The following is a 19,985-nucleotide window of genomic DNA, read 5'->3' on the forward strand; positions in this document are numbered from 1 at the left end:
CACTGTAGGGGGCACGGGCTCAGTCCCTGGTCAAAGGAACTGAGGTCTCGCATGCTGCATGACTTGGCCAAAAAAAAAAAAAGTATATCTAGGTAACAGATATGGAGAAGTTCATTGTGCTATTGCAGCTTTTCCATAAATTGAATTATTTTGTAAAATAAAAAGTAAGAAAAGAATATCTATTCCTTGAAAATCACAATGGCTTATTCAAGGCTCTGAGAAGTTCTGTGATAAATAAATTTGCATCTCCTAGTGCTCCCTGAATTTGTTTAACCTGAAAAGTGGTTTATTCCTTCTTACTTGTAATTCCAGGCAACACTTTGGGCATAGTTTAAGATGATACATGTGGGAATGAAAGGGGGAAAGGATTTAAAAGATGCAATAAAAATACAAACCACAAGACTAGACACAGTGAATCATAAATTTGGTCTTTGGTTGCTGGGATGGTGATGGAGCTGCTGATAAATTCAACTCCTCTGCTGGATGGGAGTAGGGCCAGGTGAAGAAGGCATTAAGTTTTGATGCCTTTACAACATGCCAGTTGTAAACATGCACGTAGAGGCTTTTAGCAGATGCTTGTAAACATGGTCTAGAATTGGACAAAGAAGTCAACTTTCATTCTGGGAACCTGGTAAAGTAAATAGTAGGCGTCAAGTGAATGGCTGAGATTACTGAAAGATAGAGGGACAGTGGATGTTTGCTATGTTTTCCTACTTAGCATCCATTCCCCCTGCTTCAGCAATGTTAGTTTTCTTTTGCTGTGCTATTCACTCCTCACTGGGAATACTCTTGATAAGACTATCAATCAAAATGCTTCCCCTCTCTGGCCAAGGAGTGAGCATGCGAACCAATCTGGCTAATTATACTCTCTCTCCTGAAAATCTTAATATTGACCAAAGTGACATTACAATAAAAAATATTTGGATCCAATTCATTTCAAATCATTGCCCTAGAAAGACTGTGCGTGTTCATTATCTATGTATCATCTTACCAAAACTGTTTAACTTGGATCTAATTATGCAGGGGAAATGAAAATGGGACATTCTATTAGACATCTGACCTGGGTTCTCCTGGCAATGTCTTAAAATTTTTTGAAAAGGTGGAGGAGAATTCCCTGGCACCTCAGACTCCACACTTCCACACAGAGGGTATGAGTTTAATCCCTGTTTGAGGGAACTAAGATCCCACAAGCCAAGTGGTACAACCAAAAAAAAAAAAAAATGGTGAAGAAGTCATGCAACACACAGCCTTGACTGAATCCTGAACTGAGAAACAAAATGAAACCCAATTATATAAAAAAAGTAAAAATATCTAGACAAAGAGTTTGTCAACTATTTAAAATATGCTCAAAGAACTAAGGGAAATCATAAAAGCACTATCTTACCAAATAGACTGTGTCAATAAAGAGATAGAAATTATTAAAAGGAAACAGAAATTCTGGAGTTGCAGAGTTTAATAACTGAAATGAAAACTCACTACAGTGGTTCAAAATCATATGTGATCAGGCAGAAGAAAGAATTGATAAATTTGGACATGGATAAATTGAGATTACTTGGATTTTTTTCCTACTTAGTAGGAAAAAGATGAAGGAAAGTGAACAGACTCTAAGAGACTTCTGAGACAGCATCAAGTGCACCAAAAAATATATAACGGGAGTCTAAGGAGAGGAGCAGAAAAAGAGGCAGAAAAAAAAATTGAAGAAATAATGGATCAAATATTTCCAAAGCTGATGAAAAATGCAGATCTAAACATTCAAGAAGCGCAATGAAACCCAAATAGGATAAACTCAAAGAGATTCACACTGAGTCACATTAAGATCAAACTGCTAAACAGAATCCTGAAAGCAGCAAGAGAGGAACAACTCATCACATACAAAGGATAGTTACGGTCAGGAGATGATTTCTTATCAGAAACCGTGGAGGCCAGAAGGCAGTGGGATGACATACAAAAGTGCTGAAAGAAAAAAAAAAAGTCAGCCAATAATTCTATAATCTGCAAAACTATCCTTCAAAAGTAAAGGAGAAATTAAGCCATTCCCAGAAAAAAACAAAACTAGGGAGAGATCATTGCTGGTAGATCTGACCTGCAATAAATGCTGAAAGGAGTTCTTCAGGCTGAAATTGAAGGACACTAAACAATAATTCAAATCTACATTAAAAAAAAAACCACTGGTTAACTACATAAGTAAATTTAAAAGTCAGTATTAACATATTTTTAGCTTCTTACTCTTTTTTCCTATGTGATTTAAAAGACAATAACATAAAATAATAATTAAAAATTTGTATTCGTGGGCACACAGTAAAAAATGATGGAATTTGTGCCTATAAGAACATAAAGAAAAGAATGGGGCTATATAGGAGTAAATATTTTTATATAATATTAAAGCTAAGTTGGGGCTTCCCTGATGGCTCAGCTGGTGAAGAATCTGCCTGCAATGTGGGAGACATGGGTTCAGTCCCTGGGTTGGGAAGGTCCCCTGGAGAAGGGAAAGGTTACCCACTTCAGTATTCTGGCCTGGAGAATTCCATAGACTGTATAGTTCATGGGGTCACAGAGTTGGACACAACTCAGCAGCTTTCACTTCACTTCAAAGTTACGTCAGTATTAATTCTAACTATATTATTATACATTAATATTAATTATAATTCCAAGGACCCACTAAGAAAATAACTGAAAAATATATAGTGAAAGAAAATTAGTACCAATCCTTTTAAACCTTTCAAAAAATAGAAGAGAGGGTGATACTTCCTATTTCATTCTATGAGGCCAGTGTTATCTTGATACCACAGACAGCCAAAGTGTTCAAAAGAAAACTATAGCTCACAAGAAAACTAAAACTTCTGCTTTACTGACTACACCAAAGCCTTTGACTGTGTGGATCGCAACAAACTGTTTTCAGTTTCCACAAACTGTGGAAAATTCTTCAAGGGAGGGAATACCAGACCACCTTACCTGCCTCCTGAGAACTCTGTATGCAGGCCAAGAAGCAACAGTAAACAACTGGGCATGGACTCCTTCCAAATCGGGAAACAAGTACGTCAAGGCTGTATATTGTCACTCTGCTTATTTAACTTATATGCAGAGTACATATAAGTACATATAAGTATACTTATATGAGAAACGCTGGGCTGGATGAAACACAAACTGGAATCAAGATTGCCGGGAGAAATACCAATAACCTCAGATATGCAGATGACACCACCCTAATGCAAGAAAGCGAAGAACTAAAGAGCCTCTTGGTGAAAGTGAAAGAGGAGAGTGAAAAAGTTGGCTTAAAGCTCAACATTCAGAAAAGGAAGATCATGGCATCCGGTCCCATCACTTCATGGCAAATAGATGGGGAAACAATGGAAACAATGACAGACTTCATTATTTTGGGCTCCAAAATCATTGCAGATAGTGACTGCAGCCATGAAATTTAAAGATGCTTGCTCCTTGGAAGAAAAGCTATGACCAATCTAGATGGCATATTAAAAAGCAGAGACATTACTTTGCCAACAAAGGTCTGTCTAGTCAAAGCTATGGTTTTTCCATTACTCATGTATGGATGTGAGAGTTGGGCTATAAAGAAAGCCGAGCAACGAAGAACTGATGCTTTTGAACTGTGATGTTGGAGAAGACTCTGGAGAGTCCCTTGGACTACAAGGAGATCCAGCCAGTCCATCCTAAAGGAGATCAGTCCTGGGTGTTCGTTGGAAGGACTGATGTTGAAGCTGAAACTCCAATACTCTGGCCACCTGATGCGAAGAGCTGACTCATTAGAAAAGACCCTGATGCTGGGAAAGATTGAGAAAAGAGGAGAAGGGGATGACAGAGGGTGAGATGGCTGGATGGCATCACTGACTCAATGGACATGAGTTTGAGCAAGCTCTGGGAGTTGGTGATGGACAGAGAAGCCTGGCACGCTGCAGTCCATGCAATTACAAACAGTCGGACACGACTGAGTGACTGAACTGAACTGAACTCACTAGGACAACTATAATATAAATGAATGGAAAATAACAACATCCTCTTTGACCAGGATGTGAAATCGGAGCACAAACACATCTTGCTGATGGAACGTAAAATAGTGTAGCCTCTATGGAAAACAGGGAATTCCCTTGCGGTCCAGTGACTAAGACTCTACACTCTCACTGCCAAGAGCCTGGGTTCAATCCTTGGTTGGGGAACTAGAATCCCATGAGGCATGTCACAAAAAATATTTTTTTAATAAAAAAATTTTTGACAGTTCTTCAAAAAAGTAAACAGAATTACCATGCCTCCATATGTGCCTGAGAACTGAAAACAGGTGTTCAAAACACTAACATGTACACAAATGTTTACAATACCATTATTCATAATACTTCCTTTGTGGCTCAGCCGGTAAAGAATCTGCCCACAATATAGAAGACCCAGGTTCAATCCCTGGTTTGGGAGGATCCCTTGGAGAAGGAAACAGCAACCCACTCTAGTGTTCTTGCCTGGAAAATCCCATGGACAGAGGAGCCTGACATGTTACAATCCATGGGGTCACAAAGAGTCAGACACGACTGAAGTGATTTAGCACATATGCACGTGTAAGGGAAAAGAATTCGAAAAATTATATACGTATAAACAGAGTCACTGCTGTAACTTTGAAATTAACACAATATTTTAAATCAACTTCACTTCAATTTTTAAAGTCTTGACAATCAGGAGGATTTTTTTGTTTTGTTTTAGTGGAGGGGGTAAGAAGTGGGGTGAAAATAAATCAGACAGACAGCTGCTGATTTGACATGTTCTCCAGTTTACTCAAAAAATCTGCCCAAATATGCTCAAGATCCATCTGTCCTCTGAAAAGCACTGAGGGAGATCTTTAATCTAGACAAAACCTTCAGGGACATAATATTTGGACATTTTAAACTGCTCCATAAACTGTCATGTATTTCCTATTTGATTGACCACAGAGAACAAGACAATTGGCTTTATTACATATTATTTTTACTCAAGAAGGAAAATTTACACATGTTGTATACAACTGTTCTTATAAATATTCTGAAGAACGTCTCTGAATCTCAAACAAATTTAATTTGTCATTCAGACGGAGAAGCAATTAAAAACAAATTATTGATCACAAACACAAAGTTCAGGAAGAGGCCAAATGAAGTACCGGAGCATTCCAGGAAGGGTAAGCAGCAAGACAACCAAAATCCTAACTGAATTTAAACAAGACTCTTGATTGCAAGTGATTAAAGTTAAAATCACCTTAAACCAAACAGTATTGACTTGTATCTAAAATATCCAATGGTGGGAGTTCCCTGGAGGCCCAGTGGTTAAGACTTCCAGCTTCCACTGCAGGGAGCACGGGTTCCATCCTTGGTCAGGAACTAAGATTCTGCATGCTGCACGGCATGCCAGGAAAAAAAAAAGAAAGAAAGAAAGAAAAGAAAAAAATGCCCAGTGGAAAATCCGGCTTTAATCGTGGTCCAGAAGCTCGTGGGCTTCCCAGGTGATGTTAGTGGTAAAGAACCCATCTGCAATGCAGGGGACATATGAGATGCAAGTTCAATCCCTGGGTCGGGAAGATCCCCTGGAGAAGGAAATGGCAATCCACTCCAGTATTCTTGTCTGGAGAATTCCATAGACAGAGGAGCCTGGTTGGCTACAGTCTATGAAGTCACAAAGATTTCGACAGGACTGAAGCGACTTAACAGGCACACATCACTTGGTACTGCTTTTCTGTTTGTTCGTGTTGAAAACTAATAAAGGAAACCTTAACTAAAATTAGAGGAGGTAATGACCTGCAAAGAAAACTCTCGCATATTACCACTCACCATTATTTGCATACAATGACCTTCATTTACATGCTGCTGCGGCTAAGTCGCTTCAGTCATGTCCGACTCTGTGCGACCCCATAGACGGCAGCCCATCATGCTCCTCCATCCCTGGGATTCTCCAGGCAAGAACACTGGAGTGGGTTGCCGTGGCTCAGACCGTAAAGCGCCTGCCTGCAATGCGGGAGACCCGGTTCAATCCCCGGGTCGGGAAGATCCCCTGGAGAAGGAAATGGCAACCCATTCCAGTACTCTAGCCTAGAAAATTCCATGGATGGAGGAGCCTGGTGGGCTAGTCCATGGGATCGCAAAGAGTCGGACACGACTAAGCGACTTCACTCACTCACTTCATTTACTCTCCAATGCATGCATGCATGCATGCTAAGTTGCTTCACTCGTGTCCGACTCCTCGCGACCGCATGGACAGCAGCCCACCAGGCTCCCCGGTCCACGGGATTCTCCAGGCAAGAATACTGGAGTGGGTTGCCATTTCCTACATTCACTGACCTTCATTTCCCTGCCCCGTAGGAAAAGGGTACATCCTTGCACTCCCAGATAGGAAATGCAAGTACTTTACTAGCCCAAGGGAAGCCTGTCTCCTTGCTCAGAGAAAAGTCCAGCCAATGGGAAACATCACAGCTCAGCCAATGAGAAGTCGTTGCCACCTACTTCCCTCCAATGAACTTTCATTTAGAACAGCCTCTCCCACCCCCCACCCCCAAACAACTTTCCCCTGTAAAAAAGCAGGCTTGCCTCCTTTGTTCTCTGGACATGCCTGTGGTTTGACATAGATTGCAAGTCTTGAAGTTCTGTTCAGTTCAGTCTCTCAGTCGTGTCCGACTCTTTGCGACCCCTTAAACTGCAGCATGCCAGGCCTCCCTGTCCATCACCAACTGCCGGAGTATACCCAAACCCTTGTCCATTGAGTCACTGATGCCATCCAACGATCTCATCCTCTGTCATCCCCTTCTCCTCCCGCCCTCAATCTTTCCCAGAATCAGGGTCTTTTCAAATGAGTCAGCTCTTTCCATCAGGTGGCCAAAGTATTGGAGTTTCAGCTTCAGCATCAGTCCTTCCAACAAACACCCAGGACTGATTTCCTTTAGGATGGGACTGGTTGGATCTCTTTGTAGTCCAAGGGACTCTCCAGAATCTTCTTCAACACCACAGTTCAAAAGTATCAATTCTTTGGGGCTCAGCTTTCTTTAAAGTTCAACTCTCACATCCATACATGACCACTGGAAAAACCATAGCCTTGACTGGACAGACCTTTGTTGGCAAAGTAATGTCTCTGCTTTTTAATATGCTATCTAGGTTGGTCATACATTTCCTTCCAAGGAGTAAAGCGCCTTTTAATTTCATGGCTGCAATCACCATCTGCAGTAATTTTGGAGCCCCCAAAATAAGTCAGCCACTATTTACAGTTTCCCCATCTATTTGCCATGAAGTGATGGGACCAGATGCCATGACTTTCGTTTTCTGAATGTTGAGCTTTAAGCCAACTTTTTCACTGTCCTCTTTCACTTTCATCAAGAGGCTCTTTGGTTCCTCTTCATTTTCTGCCATAAGGGTGGTATCATCTGCATATCTGAGGTTATTAATATTTCTCCCTGCAATCTTGATTCCAGCTTGTGCTTCCTCCAGCCCAGCATTTCTCATGATGTACTCCGCATATAAGTTAAAGAAGCAGGGTGACAATATACAGCCTTAACGTACTCCTTTTCCTATTTGGAACCAGTCTGTTGTTCCATGTCCAGTTCTAACTGTTGCTTCTTGACCTGCATACACAGTTTTCTCAAGAGGCGGGTCAGGTGGTCTGGTATGCCCATCACTTTCAGAATTTTCCATAGTTTGCTGTGATCCACACAGTCAAAGGCTTTGGCATAGTCAATAACGCAGAAATAGATGTTTTTCTGGAGCTCTCCTGCTTTTTCCATGATCCAGTGGATGTTGGCAATTTGATCTCTGGTTCCTCTGCCTTTTCTAAAACCATCTTGAACATCTGGAAGTTCACGGTTCAAGTTCAGTTTTTTGCTTTTCCCAAATAAACCCACTTTGCTGATAAAACTGGTTGATTTTAGGTTATCAGTGTCATTCTCAATCAGGTTCTTCTCACTCAGAGTCAAGGATGACACCGGCACTTCCAGCTATATCCTACCCAGCAACCCCAAAAACAGAGTGTATCCCTTGTCCGGTCACCCCAGGAATGCTTTGGACTTGAGTCTCATTGGCCCTGCTTGGGTCACATGTCCATTCCTGAGCCATTCACTGAGGCAGGTGGGGGTGTGTGGAATGTCCTCATTGGCCAGAACTGGGTTTTGAGTCCACCATTCCAGTCCTACTGAAAGAGGTGGGTTGGGGAGTAAACTGTACCCTGTTGGTACTTCAGGATGCTGTCTCTTCTGGAAGAATAGACAAGGGAAGCTGAGCAGAAACAGCATCACTTAAAGCACAGGACAAACAGAGTCCTGTATGGTCAGCCCCTTCAGATTCACTTGTGTCTCTCTTCTCTCTGCCTCTGGTACTTGGATCTGCTTTCTCTTCCTCAAATGTGCTCAGTGCTCCACCTCAGGGCCTTTCTAAGTGCCATCCCACGTTCCTGGAATGCTCTTCCACCACTGTGCCTCGTTAACACCTACTTACCTTTCAGCTTTCAGTTCAAACGTCACACTTCCTCAGGGAAGCTGTGGCAGTTATTATCCAAATATGGCCACAGTTAACGTCTTCCACGGCACACGCTCTTCTCACAACATGTCCTTGACAGTCCACTCATTGAAAAGTGTGGTCTGTGCTCCTTTCCCTTGAATCCAGGTGAGCTTGAGACTGTTGCAGTGAAAAGGACCAAAGAGGAATGCGGGTTGTTGTTGTTGTTTTACCATTTCCTGAGAACAACAACATCCAATTAGGACCACTGGGGGACAGTTTACTCCCTGACCTGCCCCTTTCAGTAGGGCGGCAGGGGTGGACTCAAGACCCCGTTCTGCCCACACACCCCCACCTGCCTCAGTGAATGGACATGTGACCCAGGCAGGGCCAATGAGACTCAAGTCCAGCAACAAAAAGGGAACAGTGACTAGGCCAGAGAATAAGCACAGATGCGCCTGAAAGAGCAAATCACCACTAGTTTTACTTTACAATAATTTTTATTCATTTACATTTGGCGGGGCTGGGTCTTCGTTGCTGCGTGGGCCTTTCTCTAGTTTGCAGTGTGCAGGGGCTAATCTTTGTTGGGGTATGTGGGCTTCTCACTGTGGTAGTTTCTCTTGTTGCAGAGCACAGGCTCCAGGCACATGGAGTCAGTAGTTGCGGTGTACAGGCTTAGCTGCTCCATGGCACGTGGGAGCTTACTGGGCCAGGGATTGAACCCATGTGTCTGCATTGGCAGGCAGAGTCTTTACCACTGATCCACCGGGGAAGCCTCCCTAGTTTTACTCTAATATTTTGGCTACCTGATGCAAAGAACTGACTCATTGGAAAAGACCCTGATGCTGGGAAAGATTGAAGGCAGGAGGAGAAGGGGACAACAGAGGATGAGATGGTTGGATGGCCTCACCGACTCGATGGACATGAGTTTGAGTAAACTCTGGGAGCTGGATGGACAGGGAGGCCTGGCATGCTGCAGTCCATGGGGTCGCAAAGAATCGGACACGACTGAGCGACTGAACTGAGCTGAACCGAATCTGCAGTCTGTAACTAGGTTTGCTTTTCCCCAAACTAACCTGACACTATGTAAATTACATCCTGCACCTATAGCCCCCTAACTCTGCATGAGTTATTAATACATCCTGCGCCTGTTGCCCTTTAACTCTACGATAATTACGTCCTGTACCTGGTGCTTACCTTCTCCGAGCTCCCTTTGCACACCACTCCTCGTGGCTTTTTGGATTTCAGACATGAATGCTGCAGTACAATAAACCAGAGACCAGTGTAAATAATAACCAGGCTATGGGACTGCCATATCCAGTTACCGTGTTACCTGACATCAGCTATGACTGTTTGGAAACAATTCAAAAAGAAGAACGCAAGGTCTTTCCTGCTTGGCTCCTTATTACATACCCCAGACTGTGAGCCCCATCTACATGAACCCCTCAGATGCCCATGCAGTGCAGCACAGTTCTTGGGGCACTAGTCTGCAGTGTTCTCTCCTTGGCCAGCTGAGGATCAAAGCCATCTTCCGATTTCCTCCAAACTCTGTCTCCGAATGCTTTTATTTGGCTTTGGTGGGGAGGGAAAGCCAAGATTTTGATGGTGACAAGACAAGTATCAAAGGGACACTATGCGACTTTCAAATTTAGTCACAAAACATGAAAAGTCTGCCTGATTCTCTTGGGATATTCACTCTTAGAACCCAGTTGTCATGTCATAAGGAAGCAAAAGGGCCCTGACAGAGAGAGGCTAGGATCAGCCCAAATCCCTCACTAAACTCCCAGCTGTCAGCCAGCACCAACGAGCAGGCCAGGTGAGTTAGCCATCTTCAAGAGAATCCTCCAGAACCTTGACAGCATCAACGGACAGAAGCCAGACACCAAAGGCCACGTTTTGGATTCTTCCATTTATATGAAATGTCCAGTTATGAATATCTACAGAAACAGTGATGAGAAATTGTCGTACATTGAGATATACAGAAGTCATTCTGGTTTATACATGTTAACTTGAAGTTTCTTTTTTTAAAATTTTTATTTCAGTATAGTTGATTTACAATGTTGTGTTAGTTTCAGGTGTATAGCAAAGAATCAGTTATGCATATATCCCCTCTTTTTGAGATTCTTTTCCTATATAGGTTATTGAGTACACTTCTCTGTCCTGTACAGTAGATCCTTACCTGTTATCTATTTTATATACAGCAGTGTGCATATGTCATTCCCTGATTTATGAGTTAACTTGAAAATTATGTTAACATTTTAGTCTGCTGGTGGCCTATCAAACATACCTTGTGCATCTGCTTTAATTACTAGAGAAACGGACATGTTGACCAAAACTAAAGAATGTTCACGGTATGGAGAAGGAAATGGCAACCCACTCCAGTATTCTTGCCTGGGAAATCACATGGACAGAGGAGCCTGGCAGGCTACAGTCCATGGGGTTGCAATAGAGTCAGACGTGATTTAGCGACTAAACAACAACAACATGGATTTGTCAGTTTCTGTTATGTGAGTACTGTAAGAAGCTAAATAATTAAAAGCATTATTTGTGATTAAAAAAAAAAGAATGTCAATGTTAAAAATAAAGATTAAATTCCTCTCTTTTTGGGATGCCAATGCTTGTCCTCCTTTGATGATAAGACTGCCTTCCCAGGTGCCAAGGTCATGCTGACTCACTGTATAGTGCTGACATATGTGTTTCTTTTTCCCTTGAAATGTATCCCTGACTTGTTTAATGTCTTTGTTCTGACATGATACAAAACTGTCCCGGAAACCATGCTGCTCTGGAGCAGTTTCTCAGAGTCGTCTGGGAATCAGGCTTCCAGACTGGTCCTCAGTTTGGCTCAAATAAAACTCTTTTCTCTTATTTTTGTTGTTGTTCAGTTGCCCAGCTGTGTGCAACTCTTTGCGACACCATGAACTGCAGCACTGCACACCTCCCTGTCCCTCACCATCTCCTGAAGTTTGTCCCAGTTCATGTCTATTCTTATTATACATTGTTCATTGATTATTTTCACTGATGACACAAAGTAGAGTAGTGATTGCCTGGGGCTGGGGAGAGGGAAGCATTGGGAAGTGACTGCCAATGAGTACAGGATTTCTTTTTAGGGAAATGAGAATGTCCTGGAATTAGGTAGTGATGATGGCTGTACAACCTTATGAATATACCAAAAAACCTCTCAGCTGTATAGTTTGAAATGGTGGATTGTTTAGTATGTAGTTTATATCCTTAGGAAAAAAAAAAAAAAAACTGTACTCTCCCATCCCAGTCAAGCTGTCCCAGATGATGCCCATGTGGAGCCCAGACTTGGTGGCCACGTTGAATTCTGCCCAAATTGGAGCTTTGTGGGCAAAATAAATGACTGTAGTTGTTTTAAGTCACTAGGTTTTAGGATAGAGTGTTCCAGAATGTCTGAGACAGAAGCACTCCCTAACTACCTCCCCAGTCCAGGGCGTGGCCCCTGTTGTCTCTGTTACATTTTGTTGTTGCTGCTGTTGTTATAGTACCTATTCAGTTTGTAATTAAATATTTGATTAATTGCTGTCTTCCTCATTGGCCAATGTGCCCTGGCGCTGTGTTTAGCAAGGACCAGTTCCCAGAAGCATGTGCACTCACGGTATTTGAGAACCATGTGGCAGATATCAAGCTGGGTAGAAAGCAGGTAGACTTGGCTTTATGGGACCCAGGTGGGCGGGAGGAGAGTGGTCACCTGAAGCCCCTCTCCCATCTGGATGCTGATGTTGTACTGATATGTCTCTCTGTTGGTAGCCCTGATAAAAGGACACTTATCAGGAAACATCAGATATTCATCAGAAAAACATCTCAGAAAAATGCACTCCAGAAGAAGCCAAGCATTTCTATTCCAATGGACCCATTATCCTGCTTGAGAGAAGAAGGATCTCTGGAAAGATGAGTGCAGTAAGTGGGAGCCAACCAAGATACAGCAACAGTCGGGAAAACTAGAGCAAGATGAAAGCATGGCAAACAGGATTGGTGCTTTGAGATACACGGAGTGTGCAGCGAAGAGCAAAGATGGAGGGAGGAAGGTTCTTGAAATGGGCGTGAGAACAGCTCTGCAAGCCAGAGAAAAGAAGACAAAATCTGGGCATTCCCTGGCAGTCCAGTGGTTGACAATCTGTGCTTCCAATGCAAGGGGCACGAATTCAATTTCTGGTAGGGGAACTGGATTCCACATGCTGTGGGTATTTTCAAAAACAAAAAAAGAAAGAAAACATCTGGGTGCTTTGTCTTGGGAAACTGCTGCAGAGCACAGTCCTCATGCAGTAAATTTTTTAGTGCTGTTTATTGATCTTAGTGGATGATTACTGGCCTTTTTCATTTACCTATAAAATTAATCTAAGATTACATATCAGAAGTCATCTTGCTATCAGTGTTTAGAAGTCAACCATGCTTATCCAAACCACCTGGCCTGCCAGGGTCCCTCTGCTCTCCCATCTGACACCAATCCCATAGACTATAGTCCACCAGGCTCCTCTGTCCATGGGATTCTCCAGGCAAGAACACTGGAGTGGGTTGCCATTTCCTTCTCTACCCATCTGACACACCAGGCACTGATTCAAGTTATAACTATCAGTTCAGTTCAGTTCAGTCACCCAGTCGTGTTTCACCTTTTGCAACACCACACTGCAGCACACCAGGCTTCCCTGTCCATCACCAACTCCTGACGCTTGCTCAAACTCATGTCCATCGGGTCGGTGATGCCATCCAACCATCTCATCCTCTGTCATCCCCTTCTCCTGCCTTCAATCTTTCCCAGCATAAGGGTCTTTTTCAGTGAGTCAGTTCTTTGCATCAGGTGGCCAAAGGATTGAAGTTTCAGCTTCAACGTCAGTTCTTCCAATGAATATTCAGGACTGATTTCCTATAGGATGGACTGGTTTGATCTCCTTGCAGTCCAAGGGACTCTCAAGAGTCTTCTCCAATACCACAGTTTAAAGCATCAATTCTTCAGTACTCAGCTTTCTTTATAGTTCAACTCTCACATCCATACATGACTACTGGAAAAACATATGTAATATATATATAACTACTATATATATAATAAATATAAGTGTATATAACTATAAAAGTTACAACTACTTTATAACTAACATGTCTTGCTTGTCATCTGTCAGCTGTAAGGTATTCTGAGTCACTATTTCAGACGTTTACTCCTTTATAGATTTCACTGGCCTAACTCTGAGGTGGGAATCCTGTTTTTTGAAGATGTATTCAGCCAGAAAGGCCCAAGTCCATGCAGTTGTGGAAAGTTACAACTCTACGGTTTCATGTTAGTTACAGTTACTGTGTAATCAGTGCCACTGAATGTAGGTTACTCCAAATAAATAAAACTACCCAAAACTAGATGTAGGGGTTTTTTTTTTCCTGGTAAAATTGGTACTAATATTTGTTATCCTTGTTGAATGTGTCTTGGTTTGTTTGTGTTTGTTTGTAAGAAAGTATATTTGAAAATAAAATCAGTTCCTCTAGTAAAAGATGGCCATATCACCCACATTTCTTCCCACACATCCCAGTATCTCCTCCCCAGGGCCAGGCTAAGAGAACTGGAATTTGGTTTCATACCTGAGGCACTTCAGCATCTCTGAAGGTGGCATAACCTGTCTCACGTGGGTGGTGGGGGCTTGTTCTGGTCACAATGCTCCTTCTCACCCTTCCCAGGTTTCCTCCCAGAGGAGCCTCCAGTTCTCTTGGGGGTCACCCAGCGTCTCTCGCCTCTCCAGCTGATTAAACATTTTTTCTGTATTAGTTGATTTTTTTCCAATTACTAAAGAATAAAGACAGTTTTCTAAAAAACTGTGCTGAGTGCTTATCTCGCATTAGCTAATTTGTGGCCAACATCCCAGGAAGGGGGTATATTATTCGTTTCCTTTTTAAGGATGAGAAAATTAAGGTTCAGAGAAGTACAGCAATTTGCCCAAAGCCATGAAACTATCTGGCATTTACACCCAGGTCTGCATTTTAACAGAGACTATGTAGATAACCAGAACCCTGCAGTGCTGTCCTAGGTGGAAAATCAGAGTTGCAAGGGTACCAGGGATGCGTTTGTAAGAGTGTTGTCAAAAGCCAATACAACGGGGTGGTGGAGAGAGATGTCCCCTTGCCTGGCTGAGCTTTTGCTTTGCTTTCTCAGATTCTCTTTGGGAATGAACTTCATGGGTCTTGTGAAACCTCTATCTTTTGCACTCTTCTTGCATCCACCATGAAGCCGTAAAAGGCTTATTGGGTTGAGTTGCTATTAAGAAAAGCTTACTCACCAGACAATGAATCTTTTGAATAGCAAAAACCTTTAAATTGAAAATTTTTCTCCTCTTAAAACAATGGTCTCATTGGTACCCATGGCGGGGTGAGGGGCGGGGCGGGGGAATAAAAAATGGATACGAAGAAATATAATGGCCAGCCTTTGGGACTCTCTTAATAAGGTGAAAGAACAGAAATTAAATTCAGGACAAATTAAAAACCAAACCTGACCTAAATCCCCTACCCCTCCTCTTACACACTTCTTATCCCCAACAGCCTGTCCCTGATCCTCTAGAAGAACTTTTGGATCTATGGACCCCTGGTCGAAACCCACTTCCAGTTCACAAAGGAAACAGATGACCAGAACTTTTCCCAGGCCTTCCTGCAAATGACCAGGAAATAGCTCAGCTGAAGGCTGACAGTCGAGATTAGATAGATATGATATTAGAGGCTGTCTCCTCTAAAGTGAATTGGCCTGAGGTTGATTGTACACTCAGAAACAAGGAAAACCATTAATAACAATTACTCTAGACTTCTGATTATAGACAATTACACTCCAAAATGCCTAGGAGAAAACTTGCATTGTCTCTATATCTCTTGAAGATGTAAACTGAACCGTGTCTTCGAAATATAAATACCCAGGTGGTATCTAAAACCATGCCCACACTTGCTTGAGACTGAGAGAGTGAAAGTCGCTCAGTTGTGTCGGACTCTTTGCAACCCGATGGACTATAGTCTATGGAATTCTCCAGGTCAGAATACTGGAGTAGGTAGCCTTTCCCTTCTCCAGGGGACCTTCCCAACCCAGGGATCGAACCCAGGTTGCCTGCATTGCAGGCGGATTCTTTACCATCTGAGCCACCAGCAAAGCCCAAGAATAATGGAGTGGGTGGCCTATCCCTTCTCCAGTGGATCTTCCCAACCCAGAAATCCAACCGAGGTCTCCTGCATTGCAGGCGGATTCTTTACCAACTGAGCTCTCAGGGAAGCCAACTGAAGAGAGTGTCTGCTTCGTTTATTTATGATGTGCTGCCCAGCCGGATGGATCTTAGCTCCTCAACCAGGGCTGAATCCAGGTAGTGAAAGTGCCAGGACCTAACCAATGAATTGCCAGGGAATGCCCTACTTTGTTTTTGAGGTCTTTTAAAAATAAACTGCTGAAAGGGCTCTCTTGCCCAAATTCTAGATCACAGCCTCCGTAAGATTACAGTTGACCCTTGAACAATGTGGGGATTAGGAGCACCAACCCTCCATGAAACCAAAAATCCATGTATAACTTTACACTCATTCCTCGGCACCTGCAGTTTCCCATCCACGGATTCAGCCAACCACAGATTGTGTGGTCCTATCCAGGACATGGACCTGCGCATTTCAAACCTGCGTTGTTTGAGGGTCAATGTACTTGTCAAAGTCATCTCCTGTGCCAATTCCTTGCAACTCCATGGACAGTAGTAGCCCGCCAAGCTCCTCTCCGAGGTTCTCCAGGCAAGAATACTGGAGTGGGTTGCCATTCTCTTCTCCAGGAAATCTTGCCCGCCCCCACCACCCTCAGGGATTGAACCTGGGTCTCCTGCATCCCAGGCAGATTCTTTATCAAGTGAATCACTAAGGAAGCCTGTACTTGTCAAGAACAAATACAAATCTTAAAAATCTTCTCCACAAATATTAACAGAAAGCTTGAAAGTGTGTAACCTTAACGTGTTTCTTTGTTTTAAAGGGTCTATAAACAACCTGCTTTGGTCATTTCTTAGGTCTTTTCAAACAGTTGCTAATCTGGGAAGGGAGGGAATAGAGAAACACAGGAGGAACAGCCAAGAAATATTAGTGCAGCCTTGGGGCAAGGTTCTGGTTCCTCCTCAAGGAATATATGTAACAATATCTACGAGTTCTGCAGAACTATGGCCCCCACACAGGTGGAGGATGGTAATTCAAGGACAGACACAAGATTCCTGGAGCACTGCCCTGTTACCTCATCAGCAACCAATCAGAAGAAAGTCATACATCCTTCAGCCCTCAACCCCAAACCTATAAAACTTCTCCCCTAAACCATTGGGGAATTCAAGGTTTTTGAGCACGAGCCTCACTTGGCTCACTGAACTCCAGTGTTTTGGTTTGTTGGCCCTACTGTGCTTCAAGCACACAAACATTGTTGAGCAACACTTGGACTTTGCCTCAGACTGAATGGTCAAGTCTTGGTCCAGCTGTCAGATCCAGGCAGGTCACTTTGCCTCCTGAAGCCTTGGTTTCCTCATCTCTTTCAATTAGGATAACAGTAGTACTTACCTCCTGGGATAATGTGAGGATTCAATTATATGATACACAAAAAATGTCTCAACGGTCTAGAAGAGTTGAATATTTGAAAAATAACAGCCACTTCTATTTTTAACACTGTGCCTGGTGCAAAAATATTGCGGATAATGACAGTAGCTGTTTTACTCCTTTATAAGTCAGAAAAGAATTTGAATCCCCTGGAATTCAGACCCATCCCTTTGACTCAGCAGCTTAGGTTCAGATGCCATAGTCTTTGGGGCTGTGAATGGCTTATGTGCAGGCAAGTCATATTTTCAAAAGTTGCCTTGACTTGTCTGTGTTTCTATAAAGTAGCTGCCTCCAATTTGTAAAATTCCATCTGTGCTCCCCATCTCAGCCCCGTTCTCTAGACAGCCTTTCCTGCATTTCCTAAGAAAAGGCACCCTACCAGGAGGGAGGTAACTAAACCTTGGTTTGGGGCACTAAACTCTTCTTTTTTAATATTTACTTTTATTTATTGGACTACGCTGGGTCTTAGTTGCAGCATGCGGTATCTTTGATCTTTGTTGTGGCATGTGGGATTTACTTCCCTGATCAAGGATTGAACCTAGGCCGCTTGTATTGGGAGCTTGGCATCTTAGTCACTGGACTACCCAAGAAGTCCTGACACTTAATCTTGGGAACTCAACCTGCAACTTTGATCCAGCTGAGACCCTCTGATAGGACATGCCCGCAAGAGTTACCTCAAGAATTCCTTAATCCTAAATCCTTTTGGTAAACAAAGCATTGGGTAATTTATCACTCATTCCTCCATAAATGTCCTGTTGGCAGTGGCATGAGAATGTCATTTTACCTGGCAGGTCTGTATTACTTCCTCTAAAGGACTGACGTTACTTGCCACTGCCTCATCTCATACCCCCCAAATTCCATTTTAAAATCTCACACATGGCAACGTTCCAATGTGAGAACTATGTATATGACACAGTGAGCAGTCAGGACCTCTGATCTCCATAGTTTCCACGTTCTTCAGCAGTCTCTCTGGTGGCTTCCCTGGTGGCTCAGATGGTAAAGCGTCTGTCTGCAATGCAGGAGACCCAGGTTCGGTCCCTGGGTTGGGAAGATCCCCTGGAGAAGGAAACGGCAACCCACTCCAGCACTCTGGCCTGGAAAATCCCATGGACAGAGGAGCTTGGTAGGTTACCGTACATGGGGTCGCAAAGAGTTGGACACAACAGCTATTTCACTTCACTTCAGTCCCTCTGGAAGAGGCGGGCTGGGCTGCATTCAGTCTCCACCACTCATAGTCAGTCATCTCTGGATCATTTACTTCTCTGAAACTGTTTCATTTGTAAACAGTTCATTCATTCATTCAGCCATTCTACAAACATTATTCTACCAGAAAGGAGCAAGGTAGGCAAGGTTTCTGTCCTGCAAAGCAGTCCAGCGTGGGCACCAGATGTGGAACAAAGAGTCTCAGTCCAGGCTGTGTAGGCGGAACTGCCACAGTGATGGTGCTGGTGGGGGAATTCTGGGGAGTTCTGAGGATGAGTGTCACCTACCGCTCTCCAGGTGCAATGCAGGGAACGCCCTAAACTCCGGAATTGCCGAGTGAGGAGTCATCAGAGAATGTGGGAAGGTAGGGGACCAAGGGCATTCCCATCTCACTGTTCTCTGGGATTTAGTGGCAGTATCTCTGAGAGCCACTTTATTAGGAAGTTGATTAGGGAGGGCACTTGGGATCAACACCTAGGGAGGAAGATGGGGACGGGGAGGGGGAAGTTGGGTTCCTGAAAGTCCTCAACCTACCACTCAGGAAGCTGTGAAGTTGACGGGATTCCACAGAATTGTCCGAAGTTGGGCTGCAGAGTGGAGTTGGTGATGGACAGGGAGGCCTGGCGTGCTGCGATTCATGGGGTCACAAAGAGTCGGACATGACTGAGCGACTGAACTGCACTGGGCTGCAGAGGCTGGACCTTTATACTCCAGCATGAACCAGGCACCAGAAGTGGTGTGCCCTCAAGAAGGGGACATGGACTTCCCTGGTGGTCTAGTGGTTAAGAATCCGCCTGCCAATGCAGGTGACACCGGTTCAATCCCTGGTCCAGGAAGATTCCACATGCCCTGGAGCGACTAAGCCGTGGGCCACAACGATTGAGCCTGTGATCTGGAGTCTGTGCTCCACAAGAGAAGCCACTGCATTGAGAAGCCCGGGCACTGCAACTAGAGAGTGACTCTCGCTCGCCACAACTAGGGAAAGCCCATGAGCAGCAACGAAGACCCAGAGCAACCAAAAATAAAAAATAAGTAAATAAATAAAAAAAAAATTAAAAAAAAAAAAAAGCAAGCGGCATGACCTTAAGCCTCCATCTCTGCTTGGAAGCCTTCTCTCTGTATCCTTCCCTTTTCTCAGCCCCTCCCACCCCCAAAAAAATAGATTTGAGAAGAGAAACCGAGTCTAGTGAACATTTAGGAAGAAAAGAGATTTAAACTGAGATCTGGAGAATGAGTAGAAATCAACTAGAGAGAGAGGAGAGAGAGAAGAAGGAAGTTTTCTGGCCAAGGGAAGGGCATAAGCAAAGGTCCAGTGGTAAGGGGGGAGGGGCAAAGGGGTGGCAGGGAGGAAGCGCCTCTTGTTCACGATAGCTGAAAATAACTGAGCAGGGCTTGGTGGATGGGAGGTCGTTCTGATTCCGCCATCTGCCTGAAAGCTACGTAAACCATCCAAACCTCAGTTTCTACGTGAACAGGATGAAACAGGATGAAAGTGAAAAGTGAAAGTGAAGTTGCTCAGTCGCGTCTGACTCTATGCGACCCCATGGACTATAGCCTATCAGGCTCCTCCATCCATGGGATTTTCCAGGCAAGAGTGCTGGAGTGGATTGCCATTTCCTTCTCCAGGGGACCTTCCCGACCCAGGAATCGAACCTGGGTCTCCCACATTGCGGGCAGACGCTTCACCGTCTGAGCCGACGAAACAGGATACCTTTCTTTAAATCATTGGTGGTTTACTACACACTATCTCCTGGATCATGCTCTTAAAAT

Source organism: Budorcas taxicolor, chromosome 2, assembly GCF_023091745.1.
Source record: "Budorcas taxicolor isolate Tak-1 chromosome 2, Takin1.1, whole genome shotgun sequence".
NCBI lineage: Eukaryota > Metazoa > Chordata > Mammalia > Artiodactyla > Bovidae > Budorcas > Budorcas taxicolor.